Source organism: Pan paniscus, chromosome 12, assembly GCF_029289425.2.
Source record: "Pan paniscus chromosome 12, NHGRI_mPanPan1-v2.0_pri, whole genome shotgun sequence".
Lineage (NCBI taxonomy): Eukaryota > Metazoa > Chordata > Mammalia > Primates > Hominidae > Pan > Pan paniscus.
The window spans coordinates 56,718,103-56,733,242 of NC_073261.2; the positions used below are offsets into that span (position 1 = coordinate 56,718,103).

The 15,140-nt window shown below is 40.5% G+C and overlaps 1 protein-coding gene across 3 annotated transcripts in view; it reads right to left on the reverse strand.

Annotated features, from left to right (window-relative positions):
- The window catches only part of ANXA4 (annexin A4), a 185,743-nt gene that overhangs the window by 133,747 nt on the left and 36,856 nt on the right, over positions 1-15,140 (reverse strand). Inside the window, exons 3-4 of one of the 3 annotated variants that reach the window (XM_063594890.1) lie at positions 3,159-3,357; positions 280-372 (exon numbers count right to left, since the gene is read on the reverse strand). The exons of 1 other annotated variant lie outside the window; for it this stretch is intronic. The gene's annotated coding sequence lies outside the window, so the exon portion shown is untranslated. The remainder of the gene's footprint in view (positions 1-279; positions 373-3,158; positions 3,358-15,140) is intronic. One more of the 3 variants, XM_034953318.3, reaches the window with a different exon arrangement.

Below are 15,140 nucleotides of genomic sequence, written 5' to 3' on the forward strand. Positions count from 1 at the left end.
TGTTAACATTTTTTTTTAGCAAAAAAGTATTTTTAAATTAAGGTATGTACTTTTTTTTAGACATAATGCTATTGCACACTTCATAGACTGCAGTATAGTGTAAACATAACCTTTCTATGCACTGGGAACCAAAAAATCTGTGTGACTCGCTTATTCCAAATATTTGCTTTATTGCAGTGGTTGGGATTGAAACCCACATAACCTCTGAGGTATGCCTGTATCTCAGAGCTAAGATTGCTGTTTGGTTGGAGATTAATCTTACAGGGTAAGGTAACTCACGCTTTCAGTCCATTGTTGGAAAGGCTTCTCCCAAGGGGATGCCAGCTCTCCCCAGCCTGGTTTCTCCTCCACTTCGTTGCTTCCATTCAATCACTGTCAAGAAGAGCATGCGGGTGTTGTTTTATTTCACACTCATGGGCTGCTGTTCTATGCTGCTTATTACAACACTTTCCACAACTTATTTTTTCTCCCTCATCTCCAAAAATAGCAAATGACATTGCATGCCCAGATTTTCCACCTGAGTTTGTTTTTCATTTTTGAGGGAAATCAGCACGGGTGCTGAGTGCTGCCTCAGCACCAAATGAATACTGGTATGAACCCCAGGACAAAGTCAAAGGTTATACTCGTCTGCAATGCAGCTGCAAATCTGCCTTGATTCTCAGCGTGAGGAGAATGGATGCTGTTTATGGTGTGAGTACTATATATGGAAATAGCTTGAATGTGCCTGGATTTCTGCATTAAATATGTTCCTGGAATTTAATGTGTACTTTTTTTTTTCTTTTTTGAGACAGAGTCTTGCTCTGTCACCCAAGCTGGAGTGCAGTGGCGCAATCATGGCTTTCTGCAACCTCGACCTCTTGGGCTCAAGTGATACTCCCACCTCTCAGCCTCCTGAGTAGCTGGGGCTGCAGGCATGCACCACCATGCCGGCTAATTTTTGTACTTTTTGTAGAGACGAGGTTTCGCCATGTTGCCTAGGCTGGTTAAATTTATCTTATAACAGCCTGGGCATGGTGGCTCATGCCTGTAATCCCAGCACTTTGGGAGGCCAAGGCAGGTGGATCACTTGAACCCAGCAGTTTGAGACCAGCCTGGGCAACATAGCAAGACCCCTCTCTGAAAATATTTAAAATTTAACAATAAATAAATAAATTCATCTTACAACAAAGTTTACCCAGAATGACTGGTGTCTTAGTCCATCTGAGCTGCCATAGACTGGGTATTTTATAAACCATAGAAATGTATTGTTATGAAGCTGGAAACCATCATTCTCAGCAAACTATCGCAAGGACAAAAAACCAAACACCACATGTTCTCACTCATAGGTGGGAATCGAACAATGAGAACACATGGACACAGGAAGGGGAACATCACACACCGGGGACTGTTGTGGGGTGGGGGGAGGGGGTAGGGGGTAGGGATAGCATTAGGAGATATACCTAATGCTAAATGACGAGTTAATGGGTGCAGCACACCAACATGGCACATGTATACATACGTAACAAACCTGCACGTTGTGCACATGTACCCTAAAACTTAAAGTATAATTAAAAAAAAAAAAGAAATGTATTGTTTACTGTTCTGGATCAAAGTCAAGGCACCAACGGATGTGGTGTCTGGTGAGGGCTTACTTTCTGCTTCACAGGATATCTTCCTGCTGTGTTCTCACATTGTGGAAGGGGCAAACAAGCGCCCTTGGTTCTCTCTCACAGGGCAGTAATCCCATTCACCCCATTCACTTTAGGACCTCATCACCTCCTAAGGCCCCACTTCTTAATACTGATGCATTGGGGATTAAATATGAATGTTGCAGGGGTTGAGGGGAGACACAAACATTCAGACCATAGCAACTGGTAAACAGTGTTTCCATGATAATCAGATACGTTGGAATAGGGAGACCAACTTTTTATATAAACCATGCGTAACCTGGTTTCTCCAGGCCACAGTAGCCAGGAGATTCAAGTGGGCTTTAGGACCACTGAGAACTCTCTGGCAGCTTCATGGGTGTGCAACCTGTACAGTTGTCCAGAGGTCTGCATTCAGAAGGGCCTGGTGCTTGGTTTAATGCTCAGCTGTCACAATCATGAAATTCTTAACTCTAAACAAGGGGCCTGTGTTGTCATTTTGCATTGGGCCCTGCAAATATTGTTCCCCATAGCTACTGCCCCTTGTTAAACCTAACCCCAAATATGTCCAGGAACCCCCTGGGAGTGGGTGTCACAGATGTTGATGAAACCACTCAGTAACCTACTTCGTGCCTGCTTCATTTCCTTCCTCTCCTGTCCCCACAGACACTGTGGCCCTGACATGTGGCAGTCCTTGGGGACCTGCAGGCAGGGTGCCATGTCCTCTGGAATCCCCAGAGGCCTGAAGACATGCTGCATGTTCCTGCAGAAGTGCTCCTGGCTCTCCTTGTGAAACACCTTATCTCTTGACCCCAAAGCCCATCTGCTTGAGCCCCAAATGTCTCACTGAGCTTAGCATGGAAACATGCTCCTCAGTTGTCTGCTTATGGCCCCTGTCCCTCTCTTAGACCCTAGACAGTGACCTGCTACCTCCCGTGTCTTCCTGGTTAGCTGCTCCTTCTCCGGCCTTCCCTTCTCCCCTTCCATCCACTTTCCTCCCCAGGGAGCTTACAGTTTCCCTTTGAAGTCCTCACTAAACACAGATGAGGACTCTTCAAAGAACTGCACCGACCAACTCTATGTTCTTCCGAACTGCATTGCAGGCAGCTATTAATAGGAGCAACAAAAAAGGGGAGGTTCACTAGGCAAATAAATTTGGGAAACAGTGCATATTAGATGCTCTTCTTGGAGATTTAACTAGTCACTATCAAGCATGTTGAAAGTTCAGGGAAGAATCTATTTAACCTAATATAACCCAGTGTTTCCTAAATTGGGCATTATATTGGGCATTGAACACTCTGACCATCCCTCCCCCACCTCACACACACACATTAGCAGTATGCAGATTGCATTCTTGGGTGATACACACTTAGAGTACAATAAAATAAATTGATATAAACCAATTCTGAACATAATTCAATATTGCTTTGAGGATTCATGAGATGCTGGCATTTATCTTTTGATCTCTGGACAAATGGAAATTAAGCATACTCCAAATGATATTTAAAATACACTAAAGACATTTAGCCTTACCTAGCGCTAGGCACATTGTAAATACTCAGTATATACTTGTGGAATTACTGAATTTATGGAAATCCTTTGGGCCTCAGTTTCATCTACTTAGAGGAACTGGATTAGTTGGTCTCTGACATCACTTAATAAACATCAAGTGTCTTTTAAGTTAGTCACTGAGGTATGAAGACTGGGCTCCTCTCCCAAAAGAACTGACAGCCTAGTAGAAAACAGGCAATATGCAAACAATTATAATACAACATAATATTGTTACAGGAAATATATATACTGTTATGGAACTATAGAGGAGGTAATAGCATTGAGTCTTAAAAAATAAGTAGGCGTTCATTAGGATGAAATGATACAGGGAAAGGGAATTCCAAACCAAGTGCACAGCACAAACAAATAAATGAAGACCTAAAGCATTGAATCTTTCATGGACACTTCTAGGCCTAAATCCCTTGACTTTATAAATGTCATGGTAAATTGCATAATGCATATCATCATGCCCAAATTCATATTTTATAATGCCATATGTTAGATCTCCTTACTGTGGTTTCACCTGAGGCAATCTCCTGAAATTTTCTTTAAAAAAATGAAGAGTTGTCTGGGCGCGGTGGCTCACGGCTGTAATCCCAGCACTTTGGGAGGCCGAGGCGGGTGGATCACCTGAGGTCAGGAGTTCAAGACCAGCCCGGACAACATGGTGAAACCCTGTCTCTACAAAAATACAAAAATTAGCCAGGCATGATGGCAAGTGCCTGTAATCCCAGCTACTTGGGAGGCTGAGGCGGGAGAATCGCTTGAACCCGGGAGGCGGAGGTTGTAGTGAGCCAAGATCACGCCACTGCACTCCAGCCTGGGTGACAGAGTGAGACTCAGTCTCAAAACAAACAAACAAACACACAAAAAACAAAAAACCTGAAGTTACTGAATAGTAACCAATCCCCCTTCCCTTCAAGACAGATGCCAGGAAACCCAGCCATAATGGCTAGGCAGCTCTAGTCCTGCCAGCTGCTTCTACGCTGCTAACTTCTGTCCTGCTAGTGTGAGGTCTGGGCTGCTCAGAAGGCTCACTCCAGCCCTCCTGTCCCAGGCCTTTTCTAATTGTGTTCCACAGCTCTCTGGGTTTCAATGGGTTCTGTGGCTAGTTTCTAAAGAAATAAGCTATAGGCATGCATATGTGCTTGCGTCTGTGTGTGTGTGTGTGTGTGTGTGTGAAATCACTGACGGTTCTCATATTTTTAACTTTGAGCCTATCATTTTGATGCAGTTCATTCCTGTCTTCTGTCTCCAAAGTAAACTCCCATCTTTATACCGTGGTAGGTGCATCTGTTTTTCATTGTAAAGACTGTACCAGGGGCTAGGAGCAGTGGCTCATCCCTGTAATCCCAGCACTTTGGGAGGTCAAGGCGGGTGGATTACTTGAGGTCAGGAGTTCGAGACCAACCTGGCCAACATGGTGAAACCCCGTCTCTACTAAAAATACAAAAATTAGCTGGGCATGGAGGTGGGCGCCTGTAATCTCAGTTACTTGAGAGGCTGAGGCAGGAGAATCACTTGAACCTGGGAGGCAGAGGTTGCAGTGAGCCGAGATAGCACCACTGCACTCCAGCCTGGATGACAAAGAGAGGCTCCGTTTAAAAAAAAAAAAAAAAAAAAGACTGTACCAGAAAGAGAAAGGTACAAGTGGTGGTTCTCCCAGGCAGAGTATTTGCAAACTTGATATTTCTGCTACCCACATAAGGAATATTAAAAGGAAAGAAAGACTGTTGCCACAGCCTTCATCTCTAGAATTCATTTATACATACGATTTACCATTATTGTTATTTCTTGGTTATTTCAGGATGTTTCTTCCCAATAAGATCCCAGGATAAATTCTGATTATTAGTTGCTTTGTTTTACAAACAGTACTAAGGCACTGAAACGTGGTGCTTAATAGAGCAACCGGTGATGCCCTGGCATATGTGGAGTTTGAGATCAAGGCCTCTTGTTACTCAGGAGAGATGGCATGCGATGGGTAAAGGTTTTGCAGAAATTACCTTTAAATGAACTCCTCAGCATGCATTGTCACCTAAAAAGGAATAAGGTTTCAAGGGGTTGGACCAATAAAGGGCTAATCTTAGATGTCTGAAAATCATTTGAAAAATGTAGAACCTTTGCTCAGGCTGGAGAGGGTATCCCAGGGGTAAGTGTGTAGTAACTGCAAAAACAGGGTGGAGCCACGAAGTAGATGAAAAGACTGGGCCGGGCGCAGTGGCTCATGCCTGTAATCCCAGCACTTTGGGAGGCTGAGGTGGGTGGATCACTTGAGGTCAGGAGTTCAAGACCAGTCTGGTCAACATGGTGAAACACCGTCTCTGCTAAAAATACAAAAATTAGCCAGGGATGGTGGTGCGTGCCTGTAATCCCAGCTACTTGGGAGGCTGAGGCAGGAGAATCGCTTGATCCCAGGAGGTGGAGGCTGCAGTGAGCCGAGATAGCACAACTGCACTCCAGCCTGGGCAACAGAGTGAGACTCTGTCTCAAATAAATAAATAAATAAACAAAAATAAAACAAATAAATAGGTGGGAGGACAAATTTTGAGAGACACCTGAATTCTATTTCAGCTGACCATGCTAAAATTTCCTTAAATTTTAATTTTGATTAAATGTGTTTAACATCCAAATAATACTATGCACAGTTCACATGGCAGAGTACTACACAGCTGTAAAAAAGAACGAGGAATATATGGAGTGATCCTTAGACTTTATGGCTAGTGAAAACAAAACAAGGTAGAAAAAATTGTCTATAGTATGCTACTGTTTATCTAAAAAGAGAGAATTTGATATATGAAAATGTTTCCTTATTTTTTTAATGAGAGAATATGCCATAAAACTTTATTTCTTAAAAAAGATTTTGTTGGGAAGTAGATAGGTAGAGGGACTGGGATAGAAGTCACACTCCTCTGAATATGCCTGCTGTTGTAGATTTGACTTTAGAAATTTGTAATCATTTTACATAATTATAAAATATTTTTAATTGAAAAGCAATCCCTATGAAACAAAACCAAAATGAAACAAATGAACTGAAATGTACACTCTGAGTTGGCGGAATAACCACACAGGAAGGAACTACTTCAAGTGACTTTAATTTGATTTTCATTATTATGATATGCCATAAAACCAAAAAGAACTACATAACGACCTTAAATGTATTTCAATAGTCATATGGTTGGTGGTGGGTCTTAGAACAGTTATTGTAAGACAGTTGCATTTTTTTTGTGAAATAAAGCAAATAAGTAATTTTATTGATGTCTTTGAGAATTGGGATTTTCAATAAGGGAAAAAAAGTATAAATGTGAGATTGACGAGGTTGAAAAAACATCTCGTAGTCTTGTTTGAAATGTCATATGGGCTGGTCATGGTGGCTCATGTCTGTAATCCCAGCACTTTGGGAGGTCAAGGCAGGAGGATCACTTGAGGCCAGAAATTTGAGACCAGCCTGGGCAAAATAGTAAGACCCTCTCTCTATAAAAATAAAAAAATTAGTAAGATATGGTGGTATGTGCCTATAATCCCAGCTACTCAGGAGGCTGAGGCAGGAGGATCACTTGAACCCAGATCAAGGCTGCAGTGGACTATGATCATGCCACTTTACTCCAGCCTGAGTGACAAAGTGAAACTCTGTCTCCAAAAAAAAAAGGAAAAGAAAGAAAATGTCGTATGAACCACAATATATTTTCGAAGAGGAAGAAGAGAAAGGAAAGGAGGAAGAAGAAAGGAAGGAGAACTTCCTAATTCTTTCTACTAAAAAGCCCTAGAAACTATGATCAACCTAGTAGGCTGACAACACTGGAGCCCAGAGTTTGGTCTCTAAATTTCATTTCCCATTGAAAGGAACCAGGACTCTTTGGAGAAATGGCCAATTCCTGATCTGAGGCAGAAAATACATGAGTTGAATGTGGAATGTAAGAGATCTTGTCATATTAGAAATCAAGGAAATAAGTCAGATCATGTTAAAAAGACTTGGAAGCCAAGTTGAATATTAATAAAAATAACAATAGCAATTGATTAAAACACATCAAATATTTTTAAATCCATTAGTTCATCATAATGCTTAAAAAGAAACAAAACAGCTCATTGTTCTTCCTAGGCAGATGCTTGGGAACCAACTCATTGCTTTGAATTTCACAGGTAATGAAGCATTTATCTTACATTTTCTGTACTTCAGCGTAACCATATCATTGAAAAGGGGATATTTCTCTTTATAAAAGTATTCCAGCTAATAATTAAAGGAGCAATGAGAAAATTAGAAGATCACCATTTAGAACTGCAAATGAATTAACAGATCTAGACGCTTATCATCAGTGGCTGCTGATGTCACAATTTCTCACTGTATTTCTCACTATTCTCCTAGTTGAATTGAAAAGCAATCCCTATAAAACAAAATCAAAATCCCACTATTCTCCTAGTGAGAAATACAGGACACCACCCACAAAGCATTCCTTCCCAAAGAATCAAACATAAACATTATCACAGAAAATATAGGGGAAAGAGGAACTTGTTAAATATGTCATAATGCAATTTTTAAAAATTCAGACTGGGAAATTCTATATGACAAATAACACGGCACCTTCAACAAATAAATAATGAAAGGGAAACTTACAGCCTAAAAGAGGTTTAAGAAACCCATCTAACCATGGCGATGTGTGGACCCTACATCCTGACTTGAGCAAGCTCAAATAAAAAGTTTATGACACAAATGGGAAAATTTAAATAATGACTGGATATTAGATGATATTAGAGAATCAATATTAATTTCTTAAGTGTGATAAAAGTATTGTGGGTATATTTTCAAAATGCTCTTATGTTTTAGAGATGCATACTGACGTGTTTATGGACTCAATGATATGTTCAGGCATTTGTTCCACAAGAATCTGGAGGAATGGGTGGTAGGTAGATGGGAGGATAGATGATGTAAGATTAGATATAAAATTGATAGTTGTAAACTGGGCACGGCGGCCCACGCCTGTAATCTCAGCACTTTGGGAGGCTGAGGCAACTAGAAAGCACAATGGATCAAAAATCAGGTAGTCAGAGACTTCAGGAACATCTTCAAGATTATCCAGCCCCATTCCCTCTTTTGATGCATGAACCATCTCTACACCATCCCTAAAGGTCATTGCCTATATTCTGCAGGATTGCCTTCAGCCCATTCCTCTTTAGATAGCTTTGCCTGTAAGAAATTTCTTTCTTTTTTCTCCCCTCCCCAAAAATATCTTTTTTTTTTTTTTTTTTTTTTTTTTTTTTGAGACAGGGTCTTGCTCTGTTGCCTAGGCTGAAGTGCAGTGGAGTGATCCCAGTTCCCTTCAATCTCTGCCTCCCAGGTTCAAGTGATTCTCTTGTCTCAGCCTCCTGACTAGCTGGGACCACAGGTGTGTGCCACTATTCCCAGCTAATTATTTTTATTTGTTTTTAGTAGAGATGGGTCTCACCATGTTGCCCAGGCTGGTCTCGAACTCCTGAGCTCAAGCGATCTGCCCACGTCGGCCTCCCAAAGTGCTGGGATTACAGGCATGAGCCACCATGCCTAGCCAGAAATGTCTTCCTTATACTGAACAGAAATCTGTCTCCTTCTATCCTTTTCTACCCACCAATTAGAGCCCTAATCCTTCCTTACACAACAGCCTCTCAAATATTTGAAAACAAGCTCTCCCCTGTCCCTCTCACCCTCACCGCTCATGCAAGTGTCTTGAGCTCCAGGCCGCACAGCGCCGCTACTCTCCGTTGTTTCACACACTCGTGACTTTGGTTCTCTGCCATCCTCTGCTCTGATCTCAGGAAAGTGTGACTTTAAGTTATGTGTTCTGGAATAAAGGGATCTGGGTGTGTCCTGACAAATGCAGAGAACAGCAGGGTTATCACCTCCCTTCTACCAGTGACTGCATTTCTGGTTACCATTGTCCAGAGCCCATGTGCACAAACTTGCAAGAGCTGATGGTTAAATGTTCAAGAATTTTCTGAGCTAGTTGTAAAATGCAGTTCTAATTAAAAGTTAAATTATGCTGGGCAAGGTGGCTAACGTCTGTAATCCCAGCCCTCTGGGAGGCCAAGTCCAGAGGATTGCTTGAGCCCAGGAGTTCAAACCAGTCTGGGCAATACAGTGAGACCCCGTCTCTACAAAAAATTTTAAAAATATTAGCCAAGCATGGTGGGGCACGTCTGTGGTCTCAGCTATCCAAGAGGCTGAGGTGGGAGGAGCGCTTGAGCCTGGGAGGTTGAGGCTGCAGTGAGCTGAGATCACGCCACTGTACTCCAGCCTGGGTAACAGAGCAAGACCCTGTCTCAGGCCAGGTACGGTGGCTCACGCCTGTAATTCCAGCACTTTGGGAGGCCAAGGTGGGCAGATCATGAGGTCAAGAGTTCGAAACCATCCTGGCCAAAATGGTGGAACCCCATCTCTACTAAAAATACAAAAATTAGCTGGGTGTGGTGGCACGTGCCTGTAGTCCCAGCTACTTGGGAGGCTGAGGTAGGAGAATCGCTTGAACCCAGGAGGCAGAGGTTGCAGTGAGAAGAGATCACGCCATTGCACTCCAGCCTGGGTGACAGAGCCAGACTCCGTCTCAAAAACCAAACAAAACAAAACAAGACCCTGTCTCGAAAATAATAATAATAATTTTAAAAATTAAAGTTAAATTACATAAGCCTACAATTAGATATATTAAAAACAAAGGTAATAAGTAATTAAAATATTACTTCCTAGTAATTTTACTGTGTTTAATTATTATCTCTCCTCTTGAGGTTAATCACATCTACTGCATCTGTGTGGTGGAAATACCACATAATGGCATGCTATCACACATCTCTTCCAACCTCTGAGTTCAGTGCCACAAAGTCAGTACCTTGAAACTGGCCAAGGTGAGAGTATTTACACTACAGAGATTGGTCAGAGCTATAAATCAAGGTCCCTCCCTCTCTCTGCCCCCAACCCAGGGCCAGTTGTTAAATATTTACCACACCACTGGATACAGCCTAAAATCTTAGTTTTTTTGGCAACCACGTTACACTTCTGACTCATATTGAGTTAAGGCTCTTAGTTACCGCTAAAGCAAGTATTGCTTATTCTCACTGATAGATTTAATTCCTTAGACCTCATATTAATCACCCTTAAATTTCATCCTTTTAGATTCAATCTAGGGATTTTCGTTCTGCCATTCAAGTATTCATCATACCCTCTAACTTCATGTTGCCTATAAATCTGATGAGCATACTTTCTGTATATTTATTCTGAAAGCATTTATGAGGAGACATTGAAGGACACAGCCTGGGACTCACTACTGCATGCTTCTTTACAGTTTGTTAGCCAGCACCTGTGCGTACAATTGACTGGTTTCTAATTCATTCAGTGCGCCACAATTCAGTTTATATCTCTCCGTCTTGTCCAAAAGAATATCATGAAAAAAACTTTATTAAATGTCTAACTGATAACAAAATATTCTATATGTATGGGCATTCCCTGAGGTACTGGGCTGGTAACTCTGTCAAAGCCAAGAGATAAATTAGCCCTGAGTTGTTTTTAGTGAACTCATCTGGATCTTAATCATTCCTTTTTTATCTAGTGCCTGAAACTGTTCCTCTAATAATCCCCCCTTCTAGACTCTGGCCTGAGATTGAGGTTACAGACCATTATCTACATTTTTTTCTGGCTCTGCTTTCTCTTTCTGAAAATCAGAATACTCCACTGTTACCAGTCTTCTGGAATCTCTCCAATTCTCTATGATGCCCCAAATATCCCTGACGATTGTTGGTGATCCCACAACAATGTTTTCTCAAGACCCAAAGACATCATTCTTCAAAACTGGGGACTTGAAATCACTTGGAGCAGCTTTGGGCTCTTTCTCACTCTATTATTCCATCTTGGGCTTGCTATCTTTGCTTACCAAAGTTTATGCTCTTTCTCTATTTCTCCTCACCTTACTGATTCCATGTGGAGAAAAAATGTCCTTGTCCCGAAAGTTAGAAGCAGAAGAGAATTGAAGATCTCTGTTTTCTCTATGTCCCCCATTGACAGTGGCCCTACATTTTACTTGATGGGTTTTTTTTCTTTTTTCTTTCTTTCTTTCTTCTTTTTTTTTTTTTTGAGACAGTCTTGCTCTGTTGCCCAGGCTGGAGTACAGTGGCACAAACATGGCTCACTACAGTCTCAACCTCCTGGTTTCAAGTAATCCTCCCGCTGGAACCTCCTGAGTAGCTGGGACTACAGGTGCACACCACCCCACCATGCCTGGATAATTTTTGTATTTTTTGTAGAGAAGGGATCTCACCATGTTGCCTAGGCTCATCTTATAGGCATGAGCCACTGCACTCGACCATACCTGGTGTCATTCCTCAAACTTTACTACAAAGACTGTAACACCCAAATTATATCCATCACATAATCTGATAGTTTCAGAATAATGTGAACTTATTTGGAGCTTTAGCCTTTCTGACGCAACTGTGTCCCATGTGCATTCGGGCAGATGTAATGGCAATTTGATGGTAGGATAGATATTTGATAAGAGATTCCTTTCATGAGTTGTGACACCACATCCTTGTTTGAATTTGCAACAAGCTCCCTACTTTCTAAAGTGAAGCATGGTATAGAGTAGTCTTAAGCTTTTCAATTAATTGGACTTGAGAATTTTTCATCTTAAAATTTTTGAGAAAAACTGTTAATACTTCTGAGCTCGCAAATCACAATCAAGGAGATCCACAAAAATGAAATAATTCAGTATATTTAGGAGCTTTTCTCTTTAATTTTACTTAGCTGATCTTTAACATAACACAACTTCTTAAAACAATCAACTCTTGCTATGCGGCATTCTCTTACCTGGAACTCTCTAAGTTGCCCTTATGCATAGTTCCAAAAAAATGTGAACAATGTTTATGGGTTTTAATCCAGAGGCCCTGAGCTAGGAGATATGAAATCTAGGTTCACCACTGCTTTGTTCTGCCATAACCAGCTGTGCAATCTGGGACAAATCCTCTTGCCTTATTTGTTCACATCTAAGTGTTGTCATAAGTTCCATCCAAATTCAAGAGAACAGAGTAGTACATTACCCAGCTATCTTTCTAAGGGCTCTTGGCTGTCTCCATATACTCTCTAGTAGATGTGTGAGTGTGCAGGTATGTATGGAGGGACAGACTGAAAAACAGTCTGAGTTGGGAGTCTTGGTAGGAAAAGGAAAAGGAGGAGGAGGAGGAGGAAAAAGAAGACAGCGCATATCGTTCCTCTTTGGTTTCTCAGAAGAGGTAATTTCAAAACAAAACTAAGCCAACCTATCAAAACAAGATAATGACAAGGGAGAAAGTAAAGGTTTTTGGCCAAATTCATCTCACAATCATTCTTCCTGTCCCCACAAAGCTATCTGAACTGAGATCTTATTAGCAGACTCCATTTCCAGTAAACATCACTCAATTAGAACAAAAACGGGAAGCTCCCACATGTAGCAGCTGGAAAGAGTCCCAGATGCAGGAAGAGGTTTGTATGACATCATCCAGAGTTATGCAGTAGGAGGGTCTGCAGATTAGAAAATATAGCTCACCTAAGAGTTCTTTTCACTGGGAACTTTTAGCCAGCATTTAGCAGGCCTGAGTTTGTTAGAATATATGTTTATTGATATATGTGTGTTTATTTAACCCATATGTAGAAATGTATATACTTCTTGGAAATTATTTAAATGCTAAGGAAAACTTTATTCCTGTCTCTCTGTGTGTATAAACACTTAATTAAAAGACCAGAAAAAAATACAGACAAATACTATTTATTATCCTTCTGCATGTAGAAAAATTTTGTTCCTGTTTTAAACAATAACACGGTTGTTTTAGTAAAAATGATACATGCTTACTGTAAAATATTAAACAAATTAGAAAAGCACAAAGAAGATCATAAAAATCATCTGACGTCGCAAGACTGAGAAATAAACACTGACAGAATTTTGTTAAGAACTCTCCAGACCTTTCTCATGCCTGGAGATAGATGTTCACTCTTACATGAGTGGCATGTTCTTGATTTGCTGCACTGTATTTCTCCTTACTTCTCAATAATGTCATTCATCTCTTTAAATGTCACCAAATATAGGGATGTAATGTGACTTCTAAGGACCTCATAGTTTTCCATTTTATTTTGTTTATTTCATATTTTCATATACTTAGTCAATTCCATATGAAAAAAATACAGTTGTTGAGAAAGAACTTGTTAAGCTTCAAAAGAACCATTACATAAAGAATGTGAAGTTATATAAAGAAACTCATTTACACAAGAATCTGTTTTAGTTGTCCCTATTCCAAAAGCTTGAAATAGTGTATGTAAACAATGAGGTACTGTAAACATGTAAAAGGGTATCTTTATTATTACTGAACCATTAAATAAAATTAAATGTTTTAAAAAGCAAGGATGAATCATAAAGTAAAACTCAATAGATTCCACAACATAGAAGAAATGTAAAATATCTTAAAGAAAATTAAAAAAAAATTTATTGAAACAAATGGAAATTGACATAGAACGTACGAAAACCTATGGGATACAGCAAAAGCAGTGCTAAGAGGGGAGTTTATATCAATAAACACCAACATCAAAAAAGTAGGAAGATTTCAAATAAATGATCTAAAGATGCCCTCAAGGAACTGGAAAAGCAAGAACAGGCCAGGCATGGTGGCTCACTCCTGTAGTCCCAGCACTTTGGGAGGCTGAATCAGGAGGATGGCTTGAGCCCAGGAGTTTGAGACCAGCTTAGGCAACATACTTAGGCAACATAGGGAGACCCTGTCTCTACAAAACATTAAAAAAGTTTAGCCAGACACAGTGGTGCACAATTGTGGTCCCAGCCACTTAGGAGGCTGAAGTGGGAGGATCACTTGAGCCCAGAGGGTCAAGGCTAGAATAAGCCATCATAGAGCCATTGTACTCCAGCCTGGGCAACAGAGCAAGACCCTGACTCAAAGGAAAAAAAAAAGCAAGAACAATCCAAACCCCAAATTAGTAGAATAAAATTAATAATAAAGATCAGAGCAGAATTAAATGAAATACAGACTTAAAAAACAATACAAAGGATCAATGAAATGAAAAGTTGTCTTTTTGAAAAAGTAAGCAAAATTGATAAATCGCTAGCTAGACTAACCAAGAAAAAGGAGAGAAGACACAAATAAATAAAATCAGAAATGGGCCGGGCACAGAGGCTCATGTCTGTAATCCCAGCACTTTGTAAGGCCCAGGCAGGTGGACCAACATGGTGAAACCCCATTTCTACTAAAAATACCAAAATTAGCTGGATATGGTGGCACGTGCCTGTAATCCCAGCTACTCGGGAGGCTGAGGCAGGAGAATTGCTTGAATCTGGGAGGTGGATATTGCAGTGAGCTGAGATTGCACCACGGCACTCCAGCCTGGGCGACAGAGTGAGACTTTGTTTCAAAAAAAAAAAAAAAAAATCGGAAATGAAAAAGGAGACATTATAACTGATGCCACAGAAATACAAAAAATCATCAGAGACTGTTATGAACAACTATACACTAACAAACTGGAAAACCTAGAGGAAATGGACAAATTCTTGGATACATACAGCCTACCAAGATTGAATAAGAAAAATATTGAAAACCTGAACAGACCAATAATGAGTAATGAAATTAAATCAGTAATAAAAAGTCTCTCAACAAAGAAAAGTCCAGGACCAGATGGCTTCACTGCTGAATTCTACCAAACTTACAAAGAACTAATACCAATTCTTCTCAAACTATTCCAAAAAAGTGAAGAGGAGAGAATTCTTCCTAACTCATTCTATGAGGCCAGCATTATCCTTATACCAAACTAAGACAAGGACCAAACAACAAAAAAAGAAAACTAAGGTCATTATCCCCAATGAACACAGATGCAAAAATCCTCAATGAAATACTAGCAAACTGAATCCAACAGCACATCAAAAAGATAATACACCATTATTAAGAGAGATTTATCTCAGGGATGTAAGGATGGTTCAACAT